At 38.9% G+C, this 18,908-nt stretch overlaps 1 protein-coding gene across 4 annotated transcripts in view; it reads left to right on the forward strand.

Moving 5' to 3' along the window:
* Window positions 1-18,908, forward strand: part of MCTP1 (multiple C2 and transmembrane domain containing 1) — a 278,549-nt gene that overhangs the window by 185,499 nt on the left and 74,142 nt on the right. The window lies entirely within an intron of this gene.

The following is an 18,908-nucleotide window of genomic DNA, read 5'->3' on the forward strand; positions in this document are numbered from 1 at the left end:
AGATGAATATATATATTTATTTTTTTTTCCAAAATCATATGAACTACAAACAAGACCAGAGTCCCTATTTGTTTTTTGCCTGGGGGAGTCTCACTAGGAGTAAAAATGTATGCATGGACACACTTTCTGGAACATCTAAATTTATTAAGTTGGCTGAAATACTGAAGCTGTGAGCCTCTCCACCGTGAATATGAACAGGGAATGTTTTCACTCTTTCTTTGAATAATTAAAGAGAGAGTCTGCTGTCAGTACCCTGAGCTTGGGTACCTAAAGCTCATCTCCCTCAAATTTGGAGACATCAAACCAGGCATTGGAGCTGGCCGCACGGGAGTGGTAAATGGGGCACTTTGGTCTGTCACTAAATCTTGCTGTTTTGCAGGAAGTTTCTTTTGTCAGGGCTCAGTTTGCACAAAGTGGCTTGTTAAACCCCACTGTATCCTGTCAAAGGACAGCAGCAAGCTGTCAGTCCTTGGTTGCAGTGTTCATCAAGAGTACAGGAGATACACATGTTGTTCAAACTCTCAGAGTTTTTATACTTCTCCTGATGTCTGTCATAACTACACTGTGTGCAGAAATCTAAATACACTGACTACCATTGCATTTAGAAAGGTGATCTGTTACAATTTCAGTTTAAAATGATCAAAGTTTCATAGGAAAATACGTGTTTCTACGCAAAACTCAAATGTTCATGTTGCTATTACTGCTCCAGTTAGTAAATACTCATCTGTCCAAATCTGATTTTAATGTGGATGTGAAACACCAACCTGTCGTCAGTGGAAGAAAGGAAATGGAAAGACAACCTACTCTTTGGGGCAAATGAAATTACTTCTTTCTCATGGTGCGCTGCTGTGGCCATAGAATAAGTGGTGTGGCTGTGAAAATGTAATTGTTTCTGATCATAGAAGAAATTTGATGTCATAATAAGTAGTTGGAAATACATAAAAAACAGAATTTGAGTGGGGAGGTCTGCTGTGAGTAGACATCATTATTGTAGTTATACTGTATTACAACAGAATCGAGTTTGTGATTTTACTTATATATACACTCATATGTATATTTATATATATAACTCAAAAGCCTGCTTTTCTTAGTTTCCTTTTAGTATTTGTTTTGCTGTGTGGTTGTTGTGGTAGTTATGGACACATTTCATCTGCATCAGTGCTCTGACTTCACAGATGTGTTCCTGCTCTGCATCCAAAGTGCATCCCGTGCTTTTCAACCTGATGTTATTCCATCCAAGGACCAAATCATCCCTCTGCTGAGAAAAACATAAGGTTTTGCTAGCCAAGTCAAATCTACGTGAACTTCTATCATGATTGTAAGCTTTGGATTTAGACTGTTTCTGGAGTTCCACAGTTATCACAGGCCCTTGAAAAATCTTGAGAGTGATTCACTCACACGTATAATGCTGAATTATGCTTGCACTAAGGTTACGCTGGAATTTAATAGATTCTATAAAAAAATCTCTACTTATATGTATCATTTTCATCTCTTCACTATCATACAAATCGTATCTCCTCTTGAAGTTGACTCCCAGAGGTTGGAGAATGTCACAGTGAAATGTCAGTGCCAGAAAGGAGATGAGAAATAGGCCATTCTGGAGGTTTCCAGCTCTGTAGGCAGACTAATAAATAATGTACGAGAAGTAAACTTTGAAACTAACCATTTTTTTCCTTCCATGTTGGATATGAAGACGTACCCTGATGGGTAATGTCCTGATATGTGTTTACAGCCACTTTACACAAGTTACACATGAGGGTTGATTTTTCAGGTGTCCCATTCAAACAAGTTCTTGGCGTTACAATTTACGGGTACCATTTGGTTGTTCCTCACCCCGTGTCTTTACTTTCTGATGGGGCCACTGCTACAGAAGACCACAAGTGAAGAAATTCTGACAGACTAGCTCAGTTTTCATAAATGTGGTAAGTTAGGTGTAATTAATGAGAGATCTGAAGCGGAGGACTACTCTTGGAAATGCACAGGAAGCCTTGATTAATGTGGTGACTCTGTAATAAGCTAGAGTTACCTGCTTAATGCTCTTCGCACACTGAAGTGTTCGCTGCAGCTCTTTTTAAAGTCATTCTCCTTGGAGAGTCACCATATTAGTCGTCAAGACTAAAAGTGTTCATCGAAGGGGCTTGCTGATTATTTATACTCCAGAACTTAGCTGTCTCAAACCTTTACATTATGGGGGACATTTTACTAAAGGAAATGCTTTATTAAAGGTTTAGGATGGTTCTTTCTTGAGTCTGTCCAAAGGCACCAGCTCAATGACCGCTGTTGCCCATGCTGTACCTAGAAGTACAGAAACCTAGAAGTTAAATTTTCAGTTTCTAGTTCATGCATTTCCTCGAATAAACAACATTTTACCCATTTATGTTGAACTTCATAAGCTCATTGCCTTCACTGGTGATTTTGTCTAAATAACTTAAGGTTTTGACTCCAATTTCTTTTTTTTTCTGTGCCTCAGTAATTCACAGCAGAAGAATTGCTATCCAGACATAATTTTTAATATTTTTGTGCTAATATAACCATGATGTAATTACCTTATTTTTCAGATATTCAAAGATATTTATAAATAGCTCATGAAACATAGTTTGATCTGTCTAGCATAGGACTTTGGACTTAAACCATCAGAAGATTTGATAACCACTTTCTTTTCCATGTCTATTTTCTATTAAATAAAGGAAGTGTATAGCAATAACGTTAAATTAATGTTTCAGTTCCAGAACAGCTTTATTATATCACATATAGCCCTGTTATGTCTAGGGGCTGTCTAGAGGAATGTGTTAACACTTTTGTGTTTATGCTTCTTAAGCACCCAGATGCAATGGAAAGGAATAGAATACATAGAGAGAGCGTTTGCTGTAAATTCATATGATACTCTATAATTAAAACGGACCTTTGGTTTATTTAGCAGTTAATTTTTATATAATTTTAAATTCAGTAATTAATATGGTATGTTTCAGGCAGAAGAACTTTATATTAGAGTATGCAAAAGCGGATGGTTTTTCTTTAGATTAATCTACTGTGGGAACTGAAATGTCTACTAAATTGGGCCTAATTTCCATCAGCTTCTTGACCAGACATTTGTGTTCTTGCAGATGTCAGTGGATGCAATGTAAGGGGAAAAAAGTGTACACTCTTTTTTTCCAATACTGTCATTTCTCACTGTAATGAGCACAAAAATAATTGGACAACTGAGCTATCAGTAAAAGGACACACTTCAACGTGAGTCAATGAATTATTTTACGGGACAAACTTTAATCTTTAAATGTGATTGTAGATAATTTGTGCTACCATCTGTCCATTTGGAATTCTTTTAGCCTTTTCAGTCGTTATACAGTAAGTGCTGCTGTGTTTAACATTAACATTTGATATTTTACACATTTAATTTCTGTACTGCTGCGTGGTCCTTGGGGAGCTTCGCTCTAGTGCTACATGAGAGAGACAAAGTATTGATCAGTTAACATTTCAGCTACATTTATGTATGTCGCAAAATTAATGAAAATGCCAGACAAAAATGTCAGAGTGCACAAAAAGGTAGAATTTAAATTTGGTAGTTTAATGAAAAGTTTAAGATGTGCATTATCAAAAATGTCCCCTTGCCTTTAAAGTACAATTCATAACTGAGTAACTAAAGGGAACCACATATTTTACTTATAGGAACATTGAACATGAAATATGAGGGAATATATAATCCTCAAAGTGTTTGGTATCCCAAAATGGCCTCAGTAAAGCACTGTAATTGCCTGCTTGAACATTTAACTGTTACTCATAAAATAAACTTGTTTCCTTTCTCATTTTGAAGCAGTGTCCACACCCAATCACACATAGTTTTCAGTATGTCCTCAAATTAAAGCTTTCTATGAACATGTTCTCCTATTCCTGTTGTTATTCCTCTGAAACCTGCTATACGTGTGTATGCCTGCTCACAGAAAACACTTTCTTTCTTAGGCTTTGAAATATTGATAAAACGACTCTCCCTGCATCCAAGTCATTTGTCAGGTCTAACTCACCCTCACTTTGTCTTCTAACGTTGCACAATTCATGTGTGAAAATGACATAATAGTGTCCCTAGCCTTTGATTAAGTGTTAGTTCTCTTGAACGTACACCATTTAGTTGTGGCGGTGTCATGCTAATTAATGGAAACTGAGAAGGAAATGGGAGAAAAACGAGCTGGTCCCTAGCAGGAAGTGAGGCACTAAAGTAATTTTTTCAACTTGGTTAGCTTTTCCCTGTTAAAAAGGGAAATGGTCGCTACTGTGTATTTCAGAAGCAACTTTCACTCAAAGTCGAGGGACAGAAATTACGTTTTGGGAGAGACTTGATATGCTACCATCAGGAGCAGCAATACACTTGGGCTAGTTATTAAGTATTTTCCTTTTTTCCCCACAGTGTAATTGTAGGAGAATTAGAATTTTGCAGATTTATTTAAGAGCTCACAGATTTTGCCATTGTCGATACCATTATTGAGGATATAACATATAAACGTCTTCAAATTTATTTTTAGTAAACCTGGGTAAAGTGGACCATCAGGCTGCCTTTGCTACCTGTTGTCTAGAACTGGAAATTGGAAGAAACTGGTGCTGCTAAGGTAGTTCAAAAACTTTTTACATCCTAAAAGAGTGTTTCTGGAAATTCCTGTTGCTGTCAAAACTGCCTGTTCTCAGAAGAGGGATTTGCAGAGGTAAAGTGACATGGCAGTGGCAAGGCCGGGAACAAGATTCATTTCTGATGCAGGTTGCACACATGTGCAAGAGTCTTCCAGTTTTTTGTCGGCTGCATCTTCACCAGCAGGAAAGAGAGTGAAGCAGACCAGTCTGCTGTGCTTTTGTTGCTTTCAGAAGTGAAGCAGACAGAAAGAAATGTGATCTAAGTCCTGTTTCCTCTTTCCTGATTTTATGTAGACCAGCAGAACTAATGTGAGATTGCTGCAAAAATTCGGTGGGATTTGAGCTTTCTGCAACACTTTACTGTGCGCCAGGTTTTAGAAAGTGGGGTAGGAAAGAAAAAAAAACAATAATTCAGCAGATCCTGGAATATATGACCATTGAGATCCATTCACCGTTCACACCTAAAGAACATACCAACACCAGCAGTGAGTAAAACCACCCTGTGTACTCAACTATAGCAACTGAGGAATGGTGCTGGTGTGGAATTACTGGGTGTCATCAATCCACATCTTGTGTCTGACACATTGTGTGTATACAAATCTGATACAAGGAAAGACTAGGCAATATTAATATACTTAAAAATGTCTTTTAGTACTTCATTTTGTTTTTAAAAAAATCGCTTTCATTTTACATTCTTCATGGAGTGAGTACATGCTTGCTAAACCAGTTTAGCAGTGTGATTCATTGCCTAAGAGCAGGCTTGGTGCTGGTTTTGGTAACCTCAAGCATCCCGTGTGCCACCCAGCTGCTGCTCCAGGAGGGCGTGGGTCTGTCTTATGTTCTGTGTCACCCCTGTGTTCTGGGGTGCCCAACCCAGGGTGTCTAAAATGGCACCAGCTCCACCTTTAGTTACTTTAGTTGATCCCTTAGGTGTTTATTTTACCTTTATATTTGTCTTAGGTACTTACCTACGTTCCATTCTGAGTTCTGCATAATCCTAAGTGTTCAATCTCAAAAACATGTATGCGGTGTGGGAAAATATTTCCTTGCTTTATGATTTCTCAAACAGGAAGTAGCAGAATAGAGCATCGGTATCCAAAGTCTCGGACTTTTCCCTTCACTGCCAGATCATTCTTCCCACCTATTGTCATTTTCCCCATACTTAGAAAACTGACAACTTTGCACTGGAAATACTTAATTATCAGAGCTTTTAGAACGCTGCTATAGCTTGATACGCCAAAAGATCTGACGCACGAAAATGTGGTTGATCAAAAATCGTAGAAATAGGAAAAACTGTTAGTTACTGTCCAGTATTTAGTGTTGCCTAAAAAGTTCCAAAACCAACCTTAGCTTCCCTCTTAAGACAGTGGTGTGGCTAGAAGCCTAGGCAGCTGGTTTGCCTGAGTTGCAGTCTTGCTCTGGAGTACGTTCCCACCACCCAAGTCGTGTACAAGGCGATCCCCGGCTGCCCTGTGTTGCTGGAAGAGTTGCAGGGCGGTTGAGTTGGACCCAGCACGGCATTGCATCGTGTATTCTTACTCACACTTACACTCTTGAGTGCACAAAACTCTCCTAAATAAAAAACTTCGCGCTTGAAAGATTTCAGATAGCATTGATACTACATTTGGATAATTATTTAGTAGTGGTGTTGTCAGGAGAAAGTAGTTGTGTACCCTGTCATCATGGGTTGCCATTTCACAGTCGTTGCAGGAAATCTTGGCCGTTTAAACTTTCGTAACTTAAATAGTGGACATGGGTGGATTATAAAATAGCTTATTTTTTCATCATCTTTTAGTTATGAGTCATATGAGAATTAACACATTATAAAATCATGTTACTAAGAGTGTTTTACTTTTTGTTTAGCAACAGTAGGTATTACAGTGGTTTGCTTTGAAGTGGAAGGACTATGGGACACACTGATTTTACTGAGCCCTTCAATAGTTAAAATACTATAATGTAATGTTTGGCAAAAAGTTTCAGTGCAGTAAAGAGAAAAGCAATAACCAGCTATGTCGCATGCTAGTGAGAAAAGTCAAACAGAGAAGCAGTGTTTCAAAGCTTTTGAAGATGTGATGTGCGAAAGGCTTGGAAAGGACAGCCTGTTCAGAAATGGAGCTACCAGCCTCTTCCTAATGCTCCTCAGGGACAGTCAGTGTGTTTATCCCTGTAGAGTAGTTGCTTTTTCAGTAGGTGTATAGCCAGTAGGTAATTCTAAAAGCATCTGTTCCTGGGTGGAAGAATTAAGAAAAAACAAGTGCTTTTCAACATTCTGGGTTTTACTGGAGTGAAAACACTTCGGGTACCTTCGTAACGTTTCAAATATGCATCATGAAGATATTTGTCCTGCTTATATTATTTAACACGCAGTTTTATAATTTCAGTTTTGATCGCAGAATGTGAAAACCAGAGCACTAATATAAAAAAGTCTTAGAACATACTTTGTTTTTACTAGTGCCACACATGCTATGTGACTAACAGTCACTGGTTTTATTGGTGTTGTAAGTAAAGCCTCAAAAGAAAACGGCCCCTAAGTAACCATTGCAAAAGTTACACGGGAAGTTTTGTCCCTTTTTTCTAAGGAGGGACTGTCTGCCACACACAGCGTTGCCCTACATTTCTGGCAAAAGAGAGAGGTGGACTTTCCACGCAAGAAGCTTTATTTTCACCTGAACTCCATTAAGATTTATGCAGGAAAGTCCTATGAAGGAAATGGGCATTTACAGCTGAAATAGGAAAGCTGCTTATTTTCACAGTTAGGGAAACTTCTTTGTGACAGGGTGTGAAAAAGCAGTAGCACCAGAAGTTGTCCGTTGCTTGGGATAATGCTTTGTGTCCGTTCCTTTGTGTACTGAGTGGACCGTCTTAATTTCCAGGCGACAAAGGGTGATTTTACAGAAGAACACTTGAGTTTAAAAGTGGCAGATTTTTTTTGTTTCTGTTCTAAATAAGGCACGAGTTACACGGCGCATTATTAATGTGAATTTTATTATATAGTTTAGTCAGGGTAAACATTGTTTCCACACAGGGTGTTTTCCATACCTGAAGAACTAGGATTAAATCCATTCTTTCCAAAAAATGATGCTTCCCTGAACTACCTTTCCACGTGCTTTCCCTCATGGGTGTTGGCCCGAGGCTGTGGCTGCACATCTTGGTGACAAGGATACATCCAGCAGGTTACTATCTAAGCAGAATATTTGCTTTAGTTTCTTAATTAAAGACCAAACCGATGGTTGCAGAGTTGTGAAGAAAATCCTCACATAGCCTTCGCCGTGTTATTGGTAAGGGCTGGGTGCTTGCAGTGGCCTGTCTTGCAGAGCAGCTTTTTGTACAGGTCACAGGGATGTAAAGAAGAGCAAAAACTGCCTTGAAGATCCTTCTAGTTAAGTATGAATACAAGAAACAGCGCTGTCTAGTTAGTTTGGTAATACGTGAAACAATCAGAGTGTGTGCAGAATATTAAATTTTTACCAAGTGTCATGCTTAAGTGACTTAGCTTCTAGAGGAAAGGAGAATTTCAGGTCACCTTGAAATAAAAAGCCTGTAAATCTTGTAGCCACTTGTTTGATAGAAACAGTCTTTGTTTTTTGTTTTTTTTTTTTTTTTCCAGTTTAGGCTATTTAATTTTCAATTTGACTTTTAAATAAGCAAAGTAATAGGTGTGGGTAGCCCAAAATCAGTTTATTACTTTGCAATAAACAAGGAGACATCATTTAAAAGCATAATTTATTTTGGTTTCACTGGTAGGTATTATTTATTCCAGAATAAGTACTAGCACTCTTCCAGTAGAGGTAACTAATGTTGTGACCAGAATTGTTACTGAACAGAAAAAAAAATTAATAACTGTAAGCCAAATGGTTGCGACTGATATCGAATAGACGTGCAACTGCATGGCAGGTCGGAGTTTGAACATTTCCATTAATAACATCCACACAATTACTGTAGCTCTGAAGTTACAAGATACCGACTGCTTTCCAGAGATACAAGTACTCATTAAGAAGAATCCAGTCATTTGCAAAAGCAAAAAATTGGCATAGTTTGGTCTTGTTTGTTTGAGATTGACCGCTGCTCTCACAGCTATTGTTATCCCTGAAAAGTTATCTGTTAAAACCGGTATTATGCAATTGGAACTTCTTGGGCAATTAGCGTGCAGCACTGGCTGAACAGGAGACATGATTTTCTCTCCACAGTTGTATAGTAGCTGTGATTAGACGTGCCTGTATTCCAGTTCTAATTGACTGGCCTTCGTCAGTAGACACTGCTCATTAATGAACAGAGACAGACACTTCCTAACCCCATTAAAAAAAATAAAAAGGTAGTGAAGAAATGTGCTCAAAAATTAATAAAATTAATTCTGGTTTGATACACTGAATACATATTTTGCATTCATTGCTACAGGAAGTGGCATTGCGTACTTGGGAAAGCTGTGATTTAAAAAAAAAAAAAAACAAAAACCACCACAATTAATACATATCTGTGATTCTCTGCACTCTATCCATCTCCTCTAAATCGTAACTGGAGGGGTAAACATATTAAGCTGAAGGTAAATCTCTGCTAGTAGCCCTGGCAGGACTAATGCATGAGCTTTTGCTATTTCCTTGTATTTCTTCTCAGTCTGAGTATACACGTGTGTGGTATCTGTTTAGCTTGAGATGCTCCTTTCTGGACTATTCTCACCTTAATAAAGTCAGCTTGTATGATATTTCTGTTCTCACTGTGTCTCTCCTGAGGTCTGTTTCTGGTGCTCATTTGTAAGGGAGAGGAAAAATCTCTTCCTTATCTCAGACCAGAAGGCAGAGGTGTACATATTTGAAACTCTATTTTCCAATGACAGATTCTTCAATTTCTGGGGAAGGTGTGGTTTTAATAATTAAAACCCGCCAATTCCTTTGAAGATGATTCATCAGTACTGCAAGGGATACTGTTAATGACTATTTAAGCCTGTTCTCCTTAAGAAAGAAAGAATTAATATTTTTTGCTTGGTATACAGCATTCTCTTTGCTGTTTGCCCTTAAAGAACCTCTAGTACCAGTAGATACCATATCGCTTTAATGTGACTGAAAAATTTAAAAGAAGGTATTTTTAATATTTGCTGCCATCTTAATTATTACTTGCTTAAAGCACCACTGTTAGCAGAGGGATTATGAGTTAATAAAAATGTCATAGTGTTAGTATATAAAACACAATATAATTTCCCCAAGATAATGATTAACAGCGCAAGGCCACATTAGCAACACTTAATGCTTATTCCCTGAATGCGCTTGATTTTCACCTTTTAGGAGTAGTGTCACAACACTGTAGCAAGTAAACATGGAAACGTTTTGGGGTGATTTATTTTAAAGAAGAGGTGATGAATGAGGGCTCTTGTTTGAGCTTTGTTTCTGTGCTGTGTCACTATCTTCGTAGCGTTACGGCTTCACATGAATCTGAGTAGCGGTTTTAAGACTGGGTATTAATATTCCCTAGTGCAACTCCAGTGAAAGACATTAAAAAGTTATTTATTCATCGCAGCCTATTAGCTGGCGCGCTCGGAAGATAACTTGGGCGCGCTGGTGGCTCGCTCCTGTGTTCATTGTTTGAGTCGCTTCGGGTGCGGGGTGCGGGGTTTTTTTTTAACGTTTTGAGGGATTTTTTTGCCGGGTTGGCAGGGCTGCGGGGCGGCACGGGCGGGACGCCCCGCACCTGCAAGCCGAGCCGCCTCCCATTCAGCCCCGCAAGAACGGGCCCTTTGTCGCGGGGAGAAGCGCTTGTTTCTGGGGGGAAATTAGGCCGGTCCCGCTCCTGAATGAAAGACAAGGCTGTTATTACTCTAGGGATATAAGGCCTCACTGATTTTTTGAGAAAACAAATTTGCTGTAACTTTATCTGTAATTCAGTCCTGCACGGGTGCAAATAGAGTCGACATTGTATGGAATAGGAGGCAGAAGTGGGGGTTTGTTAAAGCCGTAAAAAAGGGTTGGCTAACCATTATATTTCCGAAAGCGGCCTTATCAGAGTCATAGCTTTAAAAAAAAAAAAAAAAAAAAAAAAAGTCTCAGCCTTACCATTAACCATCTGTTTTGATTTTGCTTTAAAAGCAGTATTGAAGAAATAAGGTTTCTGTCTATATGGAGAGCATGGCAAAATTGCAAGTTTCCTGAAAGTGAATGTCCGTATTTTGCCTTGACCAACAGCCTGCCCAGTGAATGGTGATGGTAAGGGCTACTCAGATCTCTTTCTGCAGGGCTTACTCTTTTTCCTTTCTCACAGTAAATGTACCAGAGCTTTGCGGTTCTCAGGTTCCACTGTCGTGAAGAATATGATGTCAAAATTCTTAAATAACATTTCCCTTTTGTTGATTGTCAGCATTTGTTAGGAAGAAATAATATTAATCCTTAAAAACCTTTGTGCGGTACGCATAGGAAAGCTTAGCCTTTGCAAATGGTGCTGCTGAAGCTGGGCCAAATCGGTTGAGTACTTTATTCCATCAAAGTTCATTTTTACGACTGTGCTTGTTTGCTGCCGTACAGCCTGATGAGGTAGCAAATGTGCAAACTACATTCTTCATATTCTTTCTGTTTTTTTTTTTTTGTTGTTTATTTGTTTGTTTGGTTTTTTCTTTGTTGTTTTTTGTTTTTTTTTTTTTTTTAATAAATCCAATCCACTTGTAGGAGTTTGATCCTGCTGATTAGCAAAGTTAAAGTTAAGAATGTGGTTTCTCATCATCTGGCAGCTGTCATTACTGAGTGACAATGTAGTTAATCCCCCCCCCCCCCCCCCCCGACACACAACCCTGCTCCTCCATTCTCCCAAAAGCAGAGGCAGACACCTCCAGGCACACTCCCAGCTGAAGCTGGGAGCTGGGGGTGCGTATCTGACCCCAGGATCTGAACCTGGGAATCTCTGGTTAGTATGCTTCATTGCCTCCGGATCACTGCGCTCACCCTTCTGCTCCTTTACTTACAATGTCTAATACGCCTAATTTAAATTAAATTATTTTAATTAAATCATTCAACTGTTTCTCACAGTGCAAGGTAGCTTAGAACCGTAGCTGGCGGCGTTTTAAGTCGGGTGTCTCCGCTTGCTGGGACCAAAGTTAGTGAGCCGGGGGTGCCTCTGGATTCTGGCAGGGCAGAGCAAAAGGTCCGCGTGAGAAGAGAGTCACAAACTAAAACACACGGATTGAGGGTCATAGCAGTTATTTTCACAGACACCCGTGGCATTCCTGCCGGCGCATACCTCTCCACGCTGTGCCACCAGCGCCGGGTCCGCCGTTGGCCGGGAGGGGGAAAGGCTGAGCAGGGAGTTTGTGGTTTCTGGATGGAAATAACGCTCACCCCGGTTTATCTCCTGGTTTGAGCCGTCCTGTCATTTGCAGGTCAGCGAGTGTGATGAATTCTCTGCTCCATCACCGGCCAGCGTTTTTCGTAGGTAGCCCCTCGACAGCTGACGACACCGCACTGGGGTACTCTGCGGCTGCTATTTATTTCGTTTTTCCGCAGACATCCACTCTTTCCTGCGTTCCTCCTGTTAAAAGCCCGAAATACTCCCCTCCCCCAGGTTACAGAGAGCAAAGTAAACCCCAAAACCTGAAGAATTCTCATGCAGGAGGAGCGCTTTAAAACGGGCTGTCTGCACTCTAAAATGTAGTTACGGGCTAATTAAATTCTGTTGTCTGCCTAGCCATGACAAATATGGCACTTCTTTGAGACCACGGTACGATCCGGGTGGTAGAGCCAGCACCCCCACGCACCTCTGAAGTGCAGGACTGTCCACTTGCTCAGTGATGGATCTGGTCTCTGCTGGCCTTTGGTTGTTAGAACCGATAGTCGAATATAAAATACAAATTGGTTAAAAAAATTACAGATTCTTTCTGTGGGGTGTTTTCAGGGTTCACCTTTATGATAGTTGTATTTTTTTAAGTTAATGCAGTTTAAAAATCATTTTAAGTTTCCCAGCACGAAGGAAAGAAATGAGATATTGGATTCGCAAACAAAAGCTTTATTGGTTTATGACAAGTAATCCATCTTTTTGCATTAGTGCAGCATTCTACCCCAGATTGTTTTTCATAATTGATAATTTGTGAGTCATATATTTGTTATCTATTCTTTTATGGGTCTCTAAATAGTGAATGATGTCAAAGGTCATCGAGCTTTCATAAAGGAAATGTTTTTTATTTTATTTTTAAACTTTTGATTGGTGTTCTGAAGAACTTTGTGATCATTTCAGGGAAAAGTACAAAATGAAAAAGTGGTAGCGGTTTTCCTGGTAGGAACTTCATGCAACATAATGTTGCAGCCATTCAAAGAACAAATGGATGTAAGGACACACATGAAGTGCTACAGCAGGGTAAAAATGCTTAACTAGAATTATTTTACATTAAAAGTCAGTTACGACTTATGTAATAGTGGTTAAGTTTTAAAAGTGAGAAATGCATGTATGGCATATGCATGAAGCAAAATTAAGAATGATAATTGCATATGACTGATTCATTTTGATTTTTTTCCCGTATCAGAAATATTTTTGCAGTGATCAGCAAGCCACTGTTTCCCTTCTACCATAAAACTAGGAGGTTTGTAGACATGTGCCATCCCCACTTTTTAGAAGAATTTAGTATCGGATACAGGTTAAGGAAATCTAATGGGGATGGAAAACCTATTTTTCCATCTAAAAAATTAGAAGGGACCAAATGAGGTTATATGTTGATACAACAGTTTGCCACAGGCAAGTAATTGATAAAAAGATGTTGGCATATGATTTAAAGTTTAGTTAGCCTAATGAGAAAGCTAGTAGAAACTTTTCCTTTCTCTAGCTACCCGTGAACATTACCGTTAACTGTGCTCACAGAACTTTCTGATGCAATTAAAAATTGGGTGAGCTGAATAAAATATGAGTAAGTTCAATCAGTGGGAAAGGCAACTTAAAATAATTTACAGACAACTATATAGGAGGCATAAAGTATTTTTAAATTAATTAAATATTAATTTCAGAGCAAAGTTGTTATGGGTATAATGTTACAGCTTGTGTGGTTCTCTCTTCAACATTCATTTAAATGTCCTCTCAACAGTTTAATTATAGTGAGACACTTCTATTAAAAAAATGATTCAGGATTATCTTTTTAATTAAAATAGAATTGAGTTCATTTATTTGTGATGTAATTATATTATTATATGTAGAAAGTCATTAAAATAATGTAAACATTTTTTTCCCAGTTTCTAAAAATAAGAAAAAAAATAGCTGATAGGTTTTGATAAAACTGTTCTTTAAATTTCGTCTGAAAATCATGAATAATTGAATATTTTGCAAAATAATTTCAATCTCAAATCGTAATAATGTTAATAGACTCAATATATTTTGTCCTTAAGAGATATTTTAGTTGCCTAAGAATAAAACAAAAATTCCGCATCACTGCCGAATGCTTTTTATTTCATTCTATAGCGTACATCAATACTGTTGACTCTTCTTTGAGATTTTTTTTTTATAACCAAAGCTTATGTTGTGGGGGGCTTTTTTTTCTGTCTAATAACATTTTTAGACAAGCTAGAATTAATTAGTAATGTATCCTAACTATTTCAGAAGAGTGTTTTAATCTAGATGCTCTGTTGAACTGAGACAGTAAAATCAAGCTTTTTTTCAGCTCATCATATTATTAACTTTGAGTGTCATAATTATTTGATGCAAGTAAAAATATATCTTGACATTTACTCCCTAAAAGGTGTTCAGGAATCGGACAAATGGTCGCAAAAAAGACCTGTTTTAATATTGCCTCTTTCATAGCATTGCAGTGATTTTAAAATGTGTCTAATTGTACTTTGACAGGGTGATGTCCTTTTGTCGCTATGGATATAAAAACACAGCCTTTAAATATAGAAGTGCTAAATTCTGTATCTGGAAAGAAAAATATTATCAGTTATTACTCTGAAATGTAATATAAAATGCATTTAATAATCTTCATCTTTTTTTTTTTTTTTCTGTTTTTATACTACTTGTGAAACTGTTCCCCCCTCCAAGGGAAAAAAAAAAAAAAAAAAAGAGAAAGGATGTCAGAATTTTTTTAAAGTCCAGAGTGTAGTCTTCCTGAATTGCATGGCTTGCCTGAGTGTTAGTAGCTCATAAATGCAGGAGGAGGATGCTGCTGCTGCTGCTGTCATGGCCTGCCGGCTGCGCACTGCAGTGGTGTCTGCAGGGTGGTGGGCGCACCGTAGGGACCTTGGCTCTGAAAAGTTAACAAACTGAGCCTGTGCTGTTAAATTCGTATCATTAAGTTCAGTAGGGCTGTCCCCAGGAGTAAATTTACACATATGTGTAAGTATTTGCTGTATCTGACCTGCTTGGGGAAGAGATGACTGTGTAAAAGACGCAGGGAGGAAAAAGCATGCAGTTAGATAAGTGGCGCTTCATTCTCTCAAAAATATTGAAAATACTGTTGCATTTAGGCTATTTTAAGTAATTCTCAGTACAGTTGCACCGTATTGAATGAAGCATTGATTACACAAGAGGTGTGGGATAGAAATATATCTAATATGGCAACAAATGCCTCCTGTCTAGCAACTTAACGTGTTTACAAGACAAAGCACTAATTGTGATCTTTGAATGTGGTCTTTCAATAGTTATGGCCAAAATCACTTGTCAGCAAAAATATGTCTGAAATATGTGTGTCAGAAGAGTGCAGAGTTTATTTAATTTTTGTTGATTAAAAAAGAAAGTTAGCCTATTTTTCATGATACTGGAAATGCTTTAAGTACGGAAAAATGGAAAAACATAAGCACCGTTGTAAGATCTAGGATTAAATTGGGTTAACCAAAAGCTGTGGCATTATGGATTTTAAAAAAAATTCGGTAAAACATATGTTCTTTAACCTGAAATTAAGAAGGATTTAGTTTAGTGCTCATGCTGGTTCTCTGATACTTGCTCATGAAGATATGGTAGTTTGTCCTAATCTTCCCTGGATGTCATTCTCCACTCAAGCCTGTAGGTAGCACCCTTGCATCACGCAAAAAATCACTGCCTTTTCTGAGACACAATTACTATTTAGGTCGGGAAGTCTTTACTTGTGCAGACCTCTAAATGTAGCTAGTACTATTTGCATAATTTCCAGACTTTGATGACAATCTGTGATCTTAAAACAGTAGCCTGAAGATTACGCATTAAGTTGTTTGGCCTTCTGACTCACTTCTCTCTTAAGACATATCCTTTTTTTAATGTGGGATGGGTCGAGGAAGGCACAACAGATCTCTCTCACGAGAGACCTCAGAGGTCCAATGTTCTCTCATAATTATTTGTTTTAACGTGCTGTCCATGAGGTAGCAATACACGAGCATAATTCCACATTTCTGTCGCACCTTTTCTTCTGTGTTCTGCAAAATCCATGACACCCGCGGTCTCTTTCAGCCGGCTGGTAAGGTGAACGCCGCGACTGTAAGCAAACTCTATTCCTCCTCCTCCTCCTCGCCGTGGGGTTGACCCGTCACTTGTCCAGCTCAGGAGCTGTCCCTGCAGCTGCTGGGTGCCGGCTGGGGGGTGACCGCGTTTCCCCAGAACCGCTGCTGGGCAGGATCGGGCCGCCCGGGGAGAACACGGGCCCTGCTGTCAGCACGGGGGAGGTGACCCATTGCTGGTGCTGCTGTCACTCGCTTTTTCGACTTGTAAAATACGCAGCAGCAAAAAAATGTGATATAGGCATTATTTTTAAATCCAGGGCTGTTCAGTTAGAAAATTGTTCTGCAAATTATCTTCAGAGTTTAACTTTACTTTTTTTTTTTTTTTTTTTTTTTCCTCAGTATATGCTTCATAATATCACTGCTTCCATTTCCAGAACCCAGCGAAAGCATACCATCTCTTAAAATGACAGTTTATTTTCCTTCGGAGTTTCTCCCATGTCGCTTAATGCAGACTATCTGGAGGTTTATGTTTTTCCTAAGAGGTCACACCAAAGAAGATCAGAATATCACTCTTACCCATGATCACAGGATGCTGGATAAAACTTTTGACACTTACTCTATTTTACTGAGATTGTATTTAATATTACTGAGTCAGTAAGCAGAGTTTAACTAAAAAAAAAAATCATACAAAGCTCTTCTTAATGTAGAAGTTAATGATTTTGTCCGTGTGCTGGACTGAGATATTTGAGAAGGGGACACTGAATGTATGAGAGAGCCTCCCATGAACAAACTGGTTTTTAATCGTATTGTCTGAATGCTTGGTTGTGTATTAGAAGCAGCAAAGTGCGATGCAGGTGGGAGTGAACTAACCTTTGACTCGCTGTAGCAGCAGAAAAAGATCAGGACTATCAGCATGGGAGTTTCCAGCCTTTCCCTTTTTCTCTAGAATAGAAGGCATTTTTGTCGTGGAGGAGAGAGGCACAGATTGAGTTCCCACACACACCGAGCCACTCTTTGTCTGGGTTTTTTTTGGCTTTTTTTTTTTTTTTGTAAAACGCAAACCTCCTCATCTTTCAAATTGTTACAGGAACCCAAGCATTAGAAAAAACTGAGAAAAGAGTATTTTTTTTATTGGTTGTTTTGCCTGGGCAAGTGCCGCGTGGTTAACAAGAAAAGCTGACTTGTTTCTGAAGGCCCTGCTTCAATTTGTCGTGTCAGTGGCCGAGTTAGAAAAGACATCTGCAGTTCATAACAAATGCTCATACCGTAACTCGTTAGGCAAGGGAGTCATTTTCCAGTGTGGGGGTCCCTGAGGAGGACCCCATCGCGACTGACCTCTCTCCAACTGAAGCATATACTCTTATAGGAGAAGGGAAAAAAAAAAAATCAGTGTGAGGGAAGGAGACTTCTCCGGCTATACATTAAAAAACAAATCTTGTTTTAATGACATCTTATTTTTTAAATCTTCTGTTACGCCCTCACAGCAATGCACATCTTCATGTCAGATATTTTATATGCTGGTTGTACATAGGTATCAATTTGTGTAGCAAGGAGAAACTAACCGTATGCAGGTGTGGCTGGTAGGGTTTCTTTCTGTGTAGTGCATTCTCTGTATTTCTGTTCTCAGTTTGTGCAAAAGTAAGGCTACACAAAACATGACAGGAAACCATTTAACTGCTTGTCTGGAGGACATGCTATAAAGTATCTTTTTTACCTTTTCACAGTTAGATAGCACTAGGTAGAAATCTGCTGGGGTCTGTGACAAAAAGATTACAGAGAAATACACTTATATGCCTCTACAGTAGATTCCTCTAAACTTTTTTAAAGTGGACTAATTCTTTTTCAAGAATTATTCAGAATATGAGCACTACATAGCTCTTACTGTGCATGGGGTATTACAGCGGTGTAAAATTTGCGTTTCACAGATGATTGTGAAGAATACGTTAACAAAAATAGGCATTTTTAATGTTTGGAGTCATTTAAAATTTACCTGGTAATCTATTGTAAGGTGTTCTGTCCTATGATGACATTCAAGCAATTAGATCAAACTCCTTTTCAGTAAAGGGCAGGCTCAGTCCATGTGAATGTGTTTACCTGAAATATTCCTTCTCTTGGGGAAGAATATCTTCTATTATCAGGAAGGTCCACTGAGCGAAGAACCGGCGATTTGTCACTGTCAAGACACAAGATCAAATTTTCAAAGGAGAAAACTGGAATGCAATCACAAGCTTTCACAAAGCAGACACTGAGTATTGTGGTCCTACTTTTAATGTATTTTTCTTTTTGAAATCTGACACGGATAAACATTATTGAAATACTGTTTTAGGGGATTACTGGTATTACTTTGTTGTATGATGTGAGAAACCCGCGGCCGGATTCTGTTCTCATTAGGCTACTTTAACATCAGGATTTTAACTGTATTGGAGTCTCCACTTGCCTTCACCCTTTTTTGATCAAGTTTCAGGTGCTTTGTTGCTGTGAGCGGTTTGCTGGGGCAGACTGCAGTTGGTGTCACTCTCTTCGGGGAGAAAGGGAGACATGTTTTAGCAGGGGCACCTCCGTTCAGTTCAGGTTAGTGCTGGCGGGATCCAGAAGTCACAGATTTCTGGATTTCTGACCTCGGGAGGGCTGTGGCAGGGTCTCCTCCACCATGTGCATTTCTGTCATTTGCGTGGTGCTGCCCTGGCTAGAAAAGGGGTTTTCGTGTGCTACAGTTGGGATGCTGCTGCCTCAGGTTGTACTGCAGTGGAATAAAGATCCAAGAGAAGAGAACTGAAGAGGCTTACAGGCAGTTCTTTGTGATCTGAAATCTTTGATCTTAGTGTGGTGGTATTTGAGAGTGGGATGTAAACGCTGCTCTGGTTTTGTCTTTCTGCTCTCTGAAATAGCTGGACCCTTTCAGGTTATTTGTGCCTTCATAAAAGGAAGGTCACC

Source organism: Tyto alba, unplaced genomic scaffold (assembly GCF_018691265.1).
Source record: "Tyto alba isolate M040663 unplaced genomic scaffold, T.alba_DEE_v4.0 Super-Scaffold_13, whole genome shotgun sequence".
Taxonomy (NCBI): Eukaryota; Metazoa; Chordata; class Aves; order Strigiformes; family Tytonidae; genus Tyto; species Tyto alba.